The 13,381-nt window shown below is 42.1% G+C and overlaps 1 pseudogene; it reads left to right on the top strand.

The window, feature by feature from the left end:
* The first annotated feature begins 9,450 nt into the window (after positions 1 to 9,450).
* On the top strand, positions 9,451 to 12,924 carry LOC123592840 (annotated as a pseudogene).
* Positions 12,925 to 13,381: the final 457 nt, after the last annotated feature.

The raw sequence follows: 13,381 nt of genomic DNA, 5'->3' as shown, positions 1-13,381 counted from the left end.
CGTGTGCATGAGCCCAGCTTACCCCTCAGAACAAGCTTCGCCTTTCTGGTTCACAAAATAAGAAAACTGGAACCAAGAGAAGCTAGTGGAGCCCACGGTCACACCCTGGGAAGCTGGCGGCCTACACCAGAATCTGCACACTCTTCTCCCTTCGCCCCCTCACCTGCCTGGGAAAGCAGCCATGGGCTTTGGGTGATCTTGCAGTGATCTGTAGGAGGCCCCATGTTATCAGCACTGCCCACCACACGTGTTCGCTGGCAAGTCAGGGCTCCCAGAAAGAAATGTAGTCCCTTAAAGCCACAACAGATCTCAGTGTCCAGGTAGAAACTTACACTCTGGAAACGAGCTCATTCCCTTTGGAGGAAATAATTTCTTCTGTGTACAAAATGGTACCCACCACCACTCAGAATTCTGAGAGTGTGCTGCAGCACACAAAGCACGGAGTGCCAAGACAGGGCTTGTCTCTTTGAAACACTATTTTGCGTTTGTTGTTTTGTTTTGTTTTGTTTTGTTTTGTTTTGTTTTGCAGATAGCATTTTCCAGGGATATCCATATCAATATCTCCAACTGCATGTGGTCTTTTTACCAAATAACCTTGTCACACCTTGCATTGAATGATGAGGTCTATGTTCCTCTTCTTTAAAAAAAAATTTTTAATGTTTATTTTTCAGATACAGAAAGAGAGAGACAGAGAGAGACAGAGAATGAGTGGGGGAGTGGCAGAGAGAGGCAGACACAGAATCCGAACCAGGCCCCAGGCTCTGAGCTGGTAGCACAGAGCCCGACACAGGGTTCGAACTCACAGACTGTGAGATCATGACCTGAGTTGACATCAGACACTTAACCGACTGAGTCGCCCAGTTCCTCTTATGTCCCCTCTTCTTGAACCCGGTGGAATCTGATAACTGTCCCAGAAACAGAACAGTCTTCTGAGACTGGAGCATAAAAATGCCATACTCCTCCACCCTGCTATGGGGACATGTGCTCCCAGATCCCAGCTGCCAGGTGCATTCTTATTCAGAAATATTCATTCCCTCAACAGGGTGGACCTTTCTGCTCAGATGCAGTTGGGTCTGTCTGTGTGACTTGCTTTGCCCAATGGAATTACATGGAAGGGACAGTGTGCCAGCTCTGAGCCCAGGCCCTAAGAAGCCGGGTGTTCCACTCAGTCTCTCCTATTTCCGCCATTGCCACATGGAGACCAGGAGGATGCGAGACGCACGGAGCAGAGCCCACTGACTCAGCCTGGATCAGAAAACCTTCGGCCGAGGCACAGACATGCGAGAACCAGTGAGCGACTATTGTTTTCAGGCATGCTTTTGGTGTGTCAGGCGGCACAACTGTACTTAGCCACAACAGGGATTTGGGGCGTTCTCGCCCTGCTGACATGACCAGCCCTGAAAAAAGGCTCTGGCCTCACAGACAGAGGTGATCTGGGCTGCAGCTGTGGAGCTTAGAACTGGGAGGAAACAACGATCTTACTAGCCTCTCACCACCTCAAGTTGTGACCACAGCTAAGTCGTGAAAGAGACTCGTGTTATTAGAGAATGCGACTAATGTGTGCTGACATCACCCAGTGAAGCTGTGAGGGTGATGGTTTTATACAAGCAGCCATAAGTAAATAAATAAACTGTAAACGAAGCCCCTGACAGTGGAATCGGAAAACTGGAGTTTGTTGGAACGGCAATCTACTATCTCCGTGCTCGTGGTGCATTTTTCACAAAACATTTTGTAAAACCTTGGCATGAAGCCTTTAGAGCTTTCCTGTTGCTTCAAATAAAGCGAAGTGGCTTGCTAGTATAGCAGAAGGGCTATGTTTTAATACAACCCTTATGCATTTCCGAGCAACGTCAATGCCTCCTCTCGCTAAATGCCACGAAGAGCCCAGAACCGCAGAGCTGCAGAGACAGTCTCCCTGCAGCAGGAACAACCACAGTCCACACTGGGTCTGAGAAGCTCGTCAAAGTACCCATGAGGGTCATGACCAAGATTGTGTTAAGAGAAAGTAGACACTCTGCTGCACTCCTCTATCGGATGACACTGCTGAACACCCAGTACTCATCTGCAGACAGGATCAAGGAGCCATTTTCGCGCGGGTGCCTGTGGATGACCCTGGTCAGAAAGAACATAGGCAACGACAGCAGCCCTTTTGTTTGGTGCTGAATGAGCTCCATACATCTGTGCACTATGTGCATGAGGTAAGAGTGATGGAAACATCTTATCTTCGCCAAGGAAGATATGCAGAAGGCCAATGAGCACATGAGAAAGTGTTCACTACTATCAGCCGTTGGAGAAATGCCAGTTTAAGCCAGGATGATCACCTTTACACACCTATTAGATAGGGTGAAATACAAAGAGTGATAACACTTAATGCTGGTGAGGATGTGGAGAAACTGGGCCACTCAGCCATTGCTGGTAGGAATGTAACATGGTACAGCTATTCTAGAATATGGTAGTGGTTTCTGATTTTTAATGTTTTATTGAGATATAATTGAGATATAACATTGTATTAAAGTGTACAACATAATGATTTGACATATGTATAAATGGCAAAATGATCACCACAATAGCTTTAATTAACATCCATTACCTCACGAGGTTATAATTATTTGCATTGTGATGAGAACTTTTAGGTTTTCCTCTCAGCAACTTTCAAATATACAGTACTGTTCACCATAGTCTCCACACTGGTTATTACAGCCCAAGAACTCATTTATCTATCTAATAACTGGAAGTTTATACCTTTTATCTTCCTGTCCCCATGTCCCCCACACAAAGCACTTTCTTACAAAAGGAAACATTGTATTACCCTATGACTCAGCAATCACACTCTTTGTTTACCCCTTTTCAATCATCCCCTCCTCCTTGAGAGTGTTTCAGGTGTCACAGACCAAACCTATCTCCAGGACCAAGCCCGACATCTCTTCCTTCATCTACAAGCCACAAAGATGTATTTAAAATGAGCACCTGCAGCAGGCTCATTAGAACAAATGGAACAATTCCAAGACTGTCTATGCTATTCGACAAGATCCTTTCTCTTTTCTGAGGATGCCATCCTTAGAAATAGGTAAGTATGTAATGTCAAAAGGAGTATAAGAAGTCTGAGAGTGAGGCCAATAGCCAGAACCAGAGTGAATGGGTGTCATCACATTGGGGGTGATGACATTGCTCACAGAGAGGTTTGTCCCACACCTACTAAGCTACTGATTGAATCCAGCTATGCTTGAAGAGTAACTGCCCTGTTTCTCATGCAAAGACAATAAACTACTTTCAAGCATATGAAGTTAGGTTTCTGTCATTTGAAACTGGAATAGTGATGTCTACTAGAGAAACCGGTACTTGGAAATAGAGTCTTACAAATAAAAGTCTGTACAATGTGGATTGGCTGAGCTGTGATAGGGTGGATACAGTAAGGATACCACTGCCCTTACTAAGTAAGCTGAGAAGCTGGAAATGTCTGTTACAAGGTGGTTGACCTGTTTCCTATTGTCCCTGGGGGTATAGACAATGCATAACCAGGCTGGAATATTAGGAAATTTGGCAGAAAAACGTGAGAATGTAGAATGTAGTGGTTACTCCTTGCTGCCTGCACTAAGATCCAGCAAGAAACGCACTTCCTTTACAGAGAAACTTCTACACATGCCAGCCAATCTGGAAACAGGGAAGAGAAGGAGACCTTGTTAAGAGAGACCAGTTATGTGCACAATAATTAGAGATGTTTTAGATTCTGTTCATCTTTTTACCTGCAGGGTTAGAGGCACTAAATTCTCTGCCTCAGGCTAATGTTGGAATTGAAGCTAAAGATGAAACAGAATGTAAGATAGCAGGAGGAACAAACAGCTTTCTATCTCAGGCTTTTTTTTTTTTTTAATATTCTTTACATTTTGACCTCCTTCCCATTTCTCCCATCCACAGCCCCTGTGTCTGGAAACTTTTTTCTGTATCAATTAGCTTAGTTTGTTTTTCTTTGTTTGTTTGATTTTTGGTTTTTTGTTTTGATTCCACATATGAAAGAGATTATATAGTATTTACCTTTGTTTGCCTGACTTATTGCACTTGGGATAATGACCATTAAGGTCCATCCATATTGTCACAAATGGAAAAATTCCATTCTTTTTTTATGGCTGAGTAAGTGTGTATATATTCCACATTTTCTTTATGCACTCATTCATTAATTGACATTTAGGCTGTTTCTATATCTTGACTCTTTTAAATAATACTGCAATGGATATGTAGTACATATATCATTTCCAGGTAGTATTTTCATTTTCTATGAATAATATCCAGAAGTGGGAATTCTGGATGTTACAGTAGTTCTATTTCTAATTTGGTGGGTATCTCTATATTTTTTTCCAAATGAACTGCACCAGTTTACATTTCCACCAACAGTATACAAGACAGTCCTTTTCTCCACATCCTTACTATGCTTTTTATTTCTTGTCTTTTTGATAACAGCCATCTTAACAGGCGTGAGGTATCATCTCAATGTGATTTGCATTTACTGGTGATTAACAGCGATGAGCATATTTTCATGTACTTTTGGCCATCCATGAATCTTCTTTGGAAAAATGTTTACTCATATCATCTATATATGTGTTAGTTTATTTCTGGGATCTCTATTCTATTCTGTTCCAACCATCTATGTGTTTGTTTTCTTGCCAGTAAGAAGGACATGGGTTTTCTCTGTATTATTTCTTACAATTGCATATGACTATAATTATCTCAAAAGAAAATGTTTAATGAAAAGAAAAAGCTTATCAGTATGTTGAGAAGCTAAATGAGTTAAGTGAGGGCCATTTCTTAGCCACTAGCATCCATTTCCTCTTGTCTTGGTAGGAGCAGCGTGCTTTCTTTTGTGGTTTCTTCTTCCCCATTACATGCAGTCTTGAGGGGGCTATATTAAGATGCCTTTCCCTCCCTTAGACACAGGATGAAATATTGACAGACATTGTCTTCCAGGTTTTTCAATCTGGAAGCAGAATGGTGCAAGGATGGAAGAAACAATGTGAATTCTTTTATTATAGCAACTGAGCCCTGACCACATTGCTGACTAGTTCCTGCTGCTTAGTTGCCAGATTTGCCCTGGATTCTAGTTGTTTCAGTCCTGACATCTGTTTCTTTAGCATTGCTATCAACTCTGTCAACAACCAAGTATCTTCTCCAGAATTCTATTTAAAAAAAAAAAAGAATCTAATTGGTTTGGATTACCTACCTTTTGCTCTTCAAAGATATCTTAAAATACCTGAGCTGTGAATTACCCTAGTTTCACATCATGTCAGTTTTCTTATTCTTTCATATGGACTAACTTAGAGTTCGCCAACTCCAAATTTTCATCATTGGGAAGTGCAACAAGGATTCAAAGACTCTCTCAGGCAGAAGTCACTGTGAAAGGAAATGCAGTGATATATTTAAACCATGTAACAATGCCTAACATATCACAAGTTGTTGACAACTACTACAAAGGTGATGATGATGATGATGATGATGGTGATGATGATGGTTTCCTGGACTGTAGAATGTCCGAAGCAAAAGTTGCAAGTAACTTGCTCTTGTTGCTGATAAAGTGAAACCAGTGGAATAATGATCTTAATAAGTAGCTGATATACTTGTAATTTTCTGCTCATTTGAATACATATAATAATGATACTAACCATGTTGTAAGCATTTTTTTCTACTAAATAATTTAAAACATTTTCTGCATTTGCTTGAACATTAATTTATTCATGAAATTCTTTCTTCATATATAGTGTGGAAGGAAAATTCACCTGCCTTGGATGGATTATCACAGATTATTATTTGGAAAAAGAAACAGAAAAATATATAAACAGAATTGGGAATATTTCAGCTCCATTTACTCATTTTTAATGTGACCAAAATGAGAGCAATTTTATGTATGGATATACATTGCAAATCAAAAAGTGTCAAAATCTAAAGGAATTGGAAGTCATCATTTGGCTCTGCTGCCCATATTTTTAGTGCAATATGCAACCTTTCTTATTAATCAAGAACCTACTGACCCAGTCATTGACATAATAGGTTCAACGGTGTAGTAGACATGAACATGACTTTGAGGAGCTCAGCCTAGCCAGGATTACCAAAAACTTACAAACACTGTAACAGGTACCCTGATGACTTGTCCAGAAGCTATGGAAACACAAAGAAAAAATCCATTTGCTGACTTTTCATAGGGGACTGGGGAGAAAAGCATGATTCCACCAGACATTCGAAGAGGTGGAATGGAAAGAAAGAGCATTCCAGGAGGAAGGCATGGCTTGACCAAGGCACTGAGGCACAGGAGAGCTCCTCGCAGCAACATCAGGTCTTCAGAGTAGCGCGCTGATGGACTGCACTGTTTGTGGCATTGCTGCAGGGATGAGAGACGAGCCTGGAAATGCCATTTAGGGCCAGCGATAAAGAATGGCAGAAAACAAAGATAATGATGAGAGTGATGGTGCTCCTTCAGAATGGGATAAAAGAACAATGAGCCCAGGGATAACACTGTGAAGGATTAAGTAGCCTGACAGTCATGGACAATTAATCAGAAACCACTTGCTATGACTTTACACCATGCTAAATTAAACATTTCCTGCCTGTATCACATAGAGGTTGGGAGGACTTGGACTGTTAGAGTGACATCACAAGTGCTCACTCTGGCCATCTCTTCTACTTCCTGTTAAATATCTAGAAACGATGTATTTCTTCTCTTAATGGATCATTCTGGTGCTACCCAGAGGATGTGAAATATTTGGAAACTATAATGAATATGATATTAAATTTAAAAGTGTGAAATTTTAAAGGACTCATAGTCTCTATAATTTGGAGTACAGAACCAGATAACTATGCACAATAAATGTTTGACTGAAGTAATAATTTTTTAAGACATTTTCCCCAAAGCATAAGCAGTGTAAATACTTGAAAGCAAGCACCATAGTAGAGTTTTTATTTTTTATGAAATGACTGGGGCATATAGCTTAGTAGAAATGAGGTCCCTCACATAGAGAAACAGGCTTTACAAACAGAAAAGTCAAATACAGAAGTAAAACCAGCTTTTGCCCTGAGGCAAAGTCAGTTCCCACATCTCCCCCTCTTATGCTCCTTCCCAGCAGGTGCACACGTCTTAGCTTCTCTGGGGGATCTTCTAACACTTTACTTTAGAAATACAGACTAAGAATCTGGAGGAAATTTTTATTGTTTTACAAATAAATGTGAAATCAGTAACTAATTGTTCCCTTGCTGTTTTAAAGATTAAAAAATGCTATTTAAATCCTGTGTCAGTTGAGTATTTTTAGAATAATTTACAGAAGAAGAGAGTAAGGCCTCAATAGGAGGACAGGCTTCCCAGGAGCTCACCCTGAGTTCAGACCACTCTGTCCACTGAGAGCTCCCCTGTGGCTTCAGGTGAACGCAGGCTGCAGGCACTGGTGACCCGGAGAGGCTGGAGGTCAGGCTTTCCTTTCCCACTTTTCCGAGGGAGGCTTACTGTTGCTGCTTATTTCCATCACATCAACAAACACAGATATAGTAGTCATACTTAGGACCCTATAGGCTTACTTAACCACTATACATTATGGTTCATTTCGCTAATCTGGTGACCTGGCTCACAGGAAGTAAAGAAATCAGTAGGGATTGCTTAGGTCCTCAGATTCTCAGATAAATATTTTCTGAATGAAGCAGGACCTTTGGAAGGATTTTCTGTGACCTCACAAGGAAGTAGTATTAAATTAGCCCTACTCTATGCTCATGCCTGACATGTATTATTTCCTTTAGTCTTCACAAGAATCCTCTGAGGAAAATTATTGCCCATGTGTTCACTGAGGAAACTGAGGCTGAGGGTGTTACAGAGCCTGCGGGCCCCACACCTGGAGAGCTGTAGAATGGCCATACTCGCCCAGCCCTGACTCTGAGTCCCTGTATGGAATCCCTTTGACAACTGCTGTCCTGGAGCAGAGAGGTGCTGGAGACAACACATGAGTAAGATCACTGTGGTGTCTCAAGGATGTAGGTCTGGAGAAGGAGGTCCTGGACCGCTAGCTCACTGTCTAGCCATATGGAATCAAAACCAGTTGTCAGAGGGCAAATTCATAAATACTGATAAATACTTTATTTCTCGAAATAAATGTCTTTCTGAAACTTTTTAAATTAAAGCTGAAGAAAAGCATGTTGGACCCTGAGGAACACAATATTCCATAACGCAGAGAGTGGGGAGCAAAATGCTATTTCTACATGCTGCCTTTACTCCTTTTATTAAACCAATTTTTTTCTGGAAATAACTCTTTTATGTTGGTTTTGAGAAAGGCTTGAGAGGGAAGAAGAATCTCTACCTGGGGGAGGCAGGACAGGAGCATTACAAAATGTCACGCCCTCTTGGGACACCCCTCCCTTCTGCCCCTTTCCCTGAAAGGACTTGAGCCTTGCCCAGCGCATACCCTGTTTGGGGGACTGCCTGACCTCTCCAGATTCTTCCATAACCCAGGGGCATCCCATCCTGACACAGTGATAACACCTCTCACTGTGGGCTCTGCATCCTCCACTTGAGCCACATTTGTTCAGAATAAACAGGAACCACTAGACTAGATTATCCTGTTCTCATCCCTCCAGGAGATTTTCACCAAAAACACTAGGACTAAAGGACAGGCAGGGTGATGCTGAAAAGCCATTGGGGTTCCGGGTGAATTCTTTTCATGAACCATCCACTAACGCATAAATTCATGGTAATTAGTTGATGTGGGTCCTCAGGGAGGCACCGGATCCCTCCACAGGGCTGTCCCTGGTCCTCCAGCTCACCTCCCCTGGGGCCACTGAAGCAAGCACAAACTCCCCTGGGATAATTAGGGACCCAGGCATCACATGCCCCAGCAGCCCAGAGCTCCAGGGCACAGAGGCTCCGCCCACAGGATGGATCAGCCAATTGCAGGGCAGGCAGGTGGTGGGGGCAGGGTTGCTAGAGCCAATCCCAGACCTTAAGTGGACAGCCTCCTACCCATCGCCAGGCCTCCTGGACATCCCCTGACCTAAAGATGTGACTGAGCTGCACAACTACACCTGCCACAGGTGAGATCCCCAGAACTGGCATGAAGAGTGGGCCACGTCTGAAAACACTGGGGACAGCTGCCTTGGGGGTCAGAGGTTTGGGGCTCCAGGAGGCACTCTTCCAGGACCTGACCCCTCCAGACATGGCAGCTTGCCCCCACACACCAGGACTCAGTACTCCTCACTCCCTGCACTGCCATTTACAAGTTCTGGAAGCAGTAGGCATGTCACAGGGCAGAGAGTGGGAGCACTGCATGTCCCACATCCTCAACCTTCCTCCACAGCCCATGTAAACACTCAGGAGGATAAATTCATTCTTTCTGCTCTTAGTGACTCTAACATCTCAGAAGGAATGATGGCTTTTTAGACGGTTTGGTCTAATCAGAAACTCATGTGTTTTCCTTTCCTAGGTTTTGAAACATGCATCCTTCCTTCTTCCTGGCTCCCCTTTGCCTGGGAATAGTGTCAGCTGCTCCACAAGTCAAACAGAGCTTAGATGAACAATGGTCCCAGTGGAAGGCAACACACGAGAAACTATATAGCATGTTTGGTAACATTTAAGCTGTCCAGAGGGACCCCTGAAGAAAACATTCCTTGCTGGTGTGAGTTCATAGCAGGGAGTGGCTTCTTGAGGCTGCTCTTACCAAGGCAGTAAACAGGGTACTGTGACTGCCCACAGTGTGGGCATACATGTGGTTGCTGGAGAATAACTCCCAGAAGCATCAGGCATTCCTGGCTGTGGTTTCTCCTCCTCTCTTTGAGCACATCCACTAGGTGCACATCTGGTGGTTTTAAATAGAAATAAAGATGATAAGTTATATGTTTGTCTCCAGGATGAAGAAGGACAGAGGAGAGCAGTGTGGGAGAGGAATATGCAAATGACTGAACAGCACAATCGGGAACACAGCCAAGGGAAACACAGTTTCATGATGGCAATGAATGGTTTTGGCGACATGGTGAGTGTGGCACAGATTGCTGAACATTTCAGGCTTCCTCTAAGTGCTTTTCCAAATCATCTCATGCTTGCCAACACTCTGTTTCCTTTTCCTTGAAGACCAGTGATGAATTCAAGCAGGTGTTGAATGACCTTAAAATCCAGAAACACAAAAAGGGAAGGCGTTCCAAGCACCTCTCTTTGCTGAGATCCCTTCATCTGTAGACTGGAGAGAGAAAGGCTATGTAACTCCTGTGAAAGATCAGGTGGGACAATACTCAGCAGGTCCCTCTCAAGAGTAAAGCCAAAAGGAATCAGTGTCATTGCTATGGAAATTGAAGCACAATATGCAGTTTGCTATGGAAATCGAAGCACAATATGCAGTTTGTTATGTTTTAGAAGAGTTTTCAGACCTATGGGCTGTTGTTAAAGTCTTGCAATTAATTTTGTAGGCTAAGCGTGTTTGCATTTTGTTTTCAGGGTGACTGTCATTCTTGTTAGGCTTTTAGTGCAACTGGTGCCCTTGAAGGACAGATGTTCCGGAAAACTGGAAAACTTATTTCACTGAGTGAGCACAACCTGGTAGACTGCTCTTGGTCTCAAGGCAATGGCGGCTGCCGTGGTGGTCTAATGGTTAAAGCCTTCCAGTATGTTAAGGACAATGGGGGACTGGACTCAGAAGAATCCTATCCATATCATGCACAGGTAAGTGGAGTTCCTTATCTTTTATCAAAGTTGAGCATATTCAGTAGAAACAGATCCTGTATATAGAATTCTTGTATGTGATTATAGACTCTATACCTGTAAATGGTCAGAACTGCCATTAAAATGTATTAGCCTACTAGCACAGCTCTCTGATTACCTCATTACGATATAGCTGTTCCTACAACTATGTTACACAGTGACACAAACACCATCTTATATACAGTACAGGTCTCCAGAGTGAAAACTTTATGAACGAGTAGACCCAAAGAGTGTCTCATTGGATAGACACTGCTAATTTTTCAACTTCAAAACAATCAAACCCATTTTATTTATTTTTTATTTTTTCAATATATGAAGTTTATTGTCAAATTGGTCAAACCCATTTTATGTCCTGAGATGCTTTATAACAAACCTGACTTGGAAATCATTCAGTTGCAAACAGTCTTACACTCCTGTTCCCCTGGAGGTGGATGGTAGTGATCAAGTCTCTCCCCCTTCACCTTTGAAAGAATGAATCCTGCAAATACAAGCCTGAGAGTTCTGTTGCCGACATGACTGCCTTCTGGAGTGTCATAAACAAGGAGGATGACTAATGACCACAGTGGCAACTGTGGGGCCTGTCTCTGCTGCTGTAGATGCAAGCCTGAATTCCTTCCAGTTCTATAAAAAAGGTCAGCATGTGTCTACATAGAAAAGTAGGCAGGACAAATGGGGAACCACCATCATATGAGGCAAGATTGATCTATAAGGTATGGATTTCATGTAGTTGTTCCTTCAGCACATGTGATTTTGTGGCTGTTGTTCAACATATTGACATGACTTGACCCAACTTCCTCTCTTTCAAGCACTTCATAAATATATTTAAATGGCTACATAATTTGATTAGTATAGCTTAACTTACTTTAGTTTTTCCCAACTGTTAAGCCTGGAAGATTTCCAACGAGTTTTACTAATGAAATGGACGCTGGAAAGAACCCCTTGGCTCAAGTGATTTTGTGTTTTTCTGTTGCTTCCCAATGCTGACATGGTAGAATAGAATGACAAAGTTTCAGCGAGTATTCTTCTATCCCTCTTGACTGTTCTTCACAAAAGAGATTGTGATGATGTGTATTTCTGCTGGTATTGCAGGGAGATTTAGGGAGGGCCTAAATCCCTAGCCTTGCTAAACACAAAGAACTGATTTCTAAGTTTTATTGGATTTATATCCCACCTGAATTTTGAGATGCCTCCTTTACTGCGGTGACTTGGTTATTGTTAGATGTTATCATGTCGCTTTGATGTCCCACCTTGGAACTGAATTTACTTTTCCAGGCATTTATTATGATCCAAAGTGCAGCAATAAACGCCTGAATCACGGTGTTCTGGTGGTTGGCTATGGCTTTGAAGGAAAAGAATCGGATAACAAAAAATATTGGATTGTCAAGAACAGGTATAAAAAGCCAAAAATATTTATCTTTGGAATTGAAAAGGAAATCCTTTTGGCATCAGTGTTTGGATACAGATCGTCAAACCCTTGAGCCCACTTCCGAGACCCCAGAAGTGTTTGCCCCACTTAGCGGGAACAGAGACATATTCATTTGATGACATTAAGATACTCTTTCAAGCTTGCAAGGGTCCTGCTATAGTTTGAATATCACTGCATCTGAAACACTTCTGACCCCAAGAAATTCCTCTTCCTGTCTCTCATTTTGTGGTTTTGTGAAAGTTTTGGGGATAGATTTCTCTGCTGGGTTAAAACTCAACCATGAGCGAGGATGGCCTCTCTTGAGTCTTCCTGAATCTGTCCTGGCCTCTGGGGCACTGCTGAGTGTCAGGTGTTATTGTCCATAAAGAGAAATGTGTTTATTCCTCTGTAATAAATAAAAAACCCCATCTTCTTTCAGCTGGGGTGCAAATTGGGGCAAACACGGCTACATACCCATAGCCAAAGACCGGGACAACCACTGTGGAATCGCCACCATGGCCAGCTTTCCTGCCGTGTGAGATGATGGTGTAAAGAAGACCTTGATTGGCAACAAATTATCCAGGAAATGGGTTTTATTTTCAAGGTGACCACACCCTACTGTATGGGATGAAGCACTTGAATGATTGAATTCTCAAGTTGTGATTTGATTGTGTGACATTTTACACTGGGAATGTTACCACTCACTCATTACTGCTGTAAACACCTTTGTATCAGTGACTTGTCTAGTAACTTTAGAATTTTCATTTTTTAAAAAAAGTAGGAAGGTTTACTTTTTAAAAATAAAACAACTGCAGGGGCACCTGGATGGCTTAGTTGGTTGAGTGAGCAGCTCATGATTTCGATCCAGGTCATGATCTCATGGTTCAGGGTATTGAGCCCCTTGTCAGGCTCCATGAGCTGACAGCATGGGATTTTAATTTCTTTAGAGAAACCCACAAACATGCACTAATTACCATGAATGTTTTCCTCCACCATAAAATGTTGTAACAAAAAGGAAGGACTTGAATATCGTATGATTTGTAACTAAGTTTTAGTGATGATTGAAATACATGTGCTGCTTAGAATGGAAGTTTCCTCTCTTCTGACCCCTTTCCTTCTAAAAAGAACCCAGTGTTTAATTGCATATCTATTTAACCAAATTTAACTTTATAATTCCTGAATCATTTGGTTCCTTTGCAATTTATTTTGATAGAAATTATGAAGGTCTATGAAATATGGGAAACACTGGTAATAACTTTATGGTACCT

The sequence above is a fragment of the Leopardus geoffroyi genome, chromosome D4 (assembly GCF_018350155.1).
Source record: "Leopardus geoffroyi isolate Oge1 chromosome D4, O.geoffroyi_Oge1_pat1.0, whole genome shotgun sequence".
NCBI classification, from domain to species: Eukaryota; Metazoa; Chordata; class Mammalia; order Carnivora; family Felidae; genus Leopardus; species Leopardus geoffroyi.
This window is presented reverse-complemented; position numbering and strand designations above follow the sequence as displayed.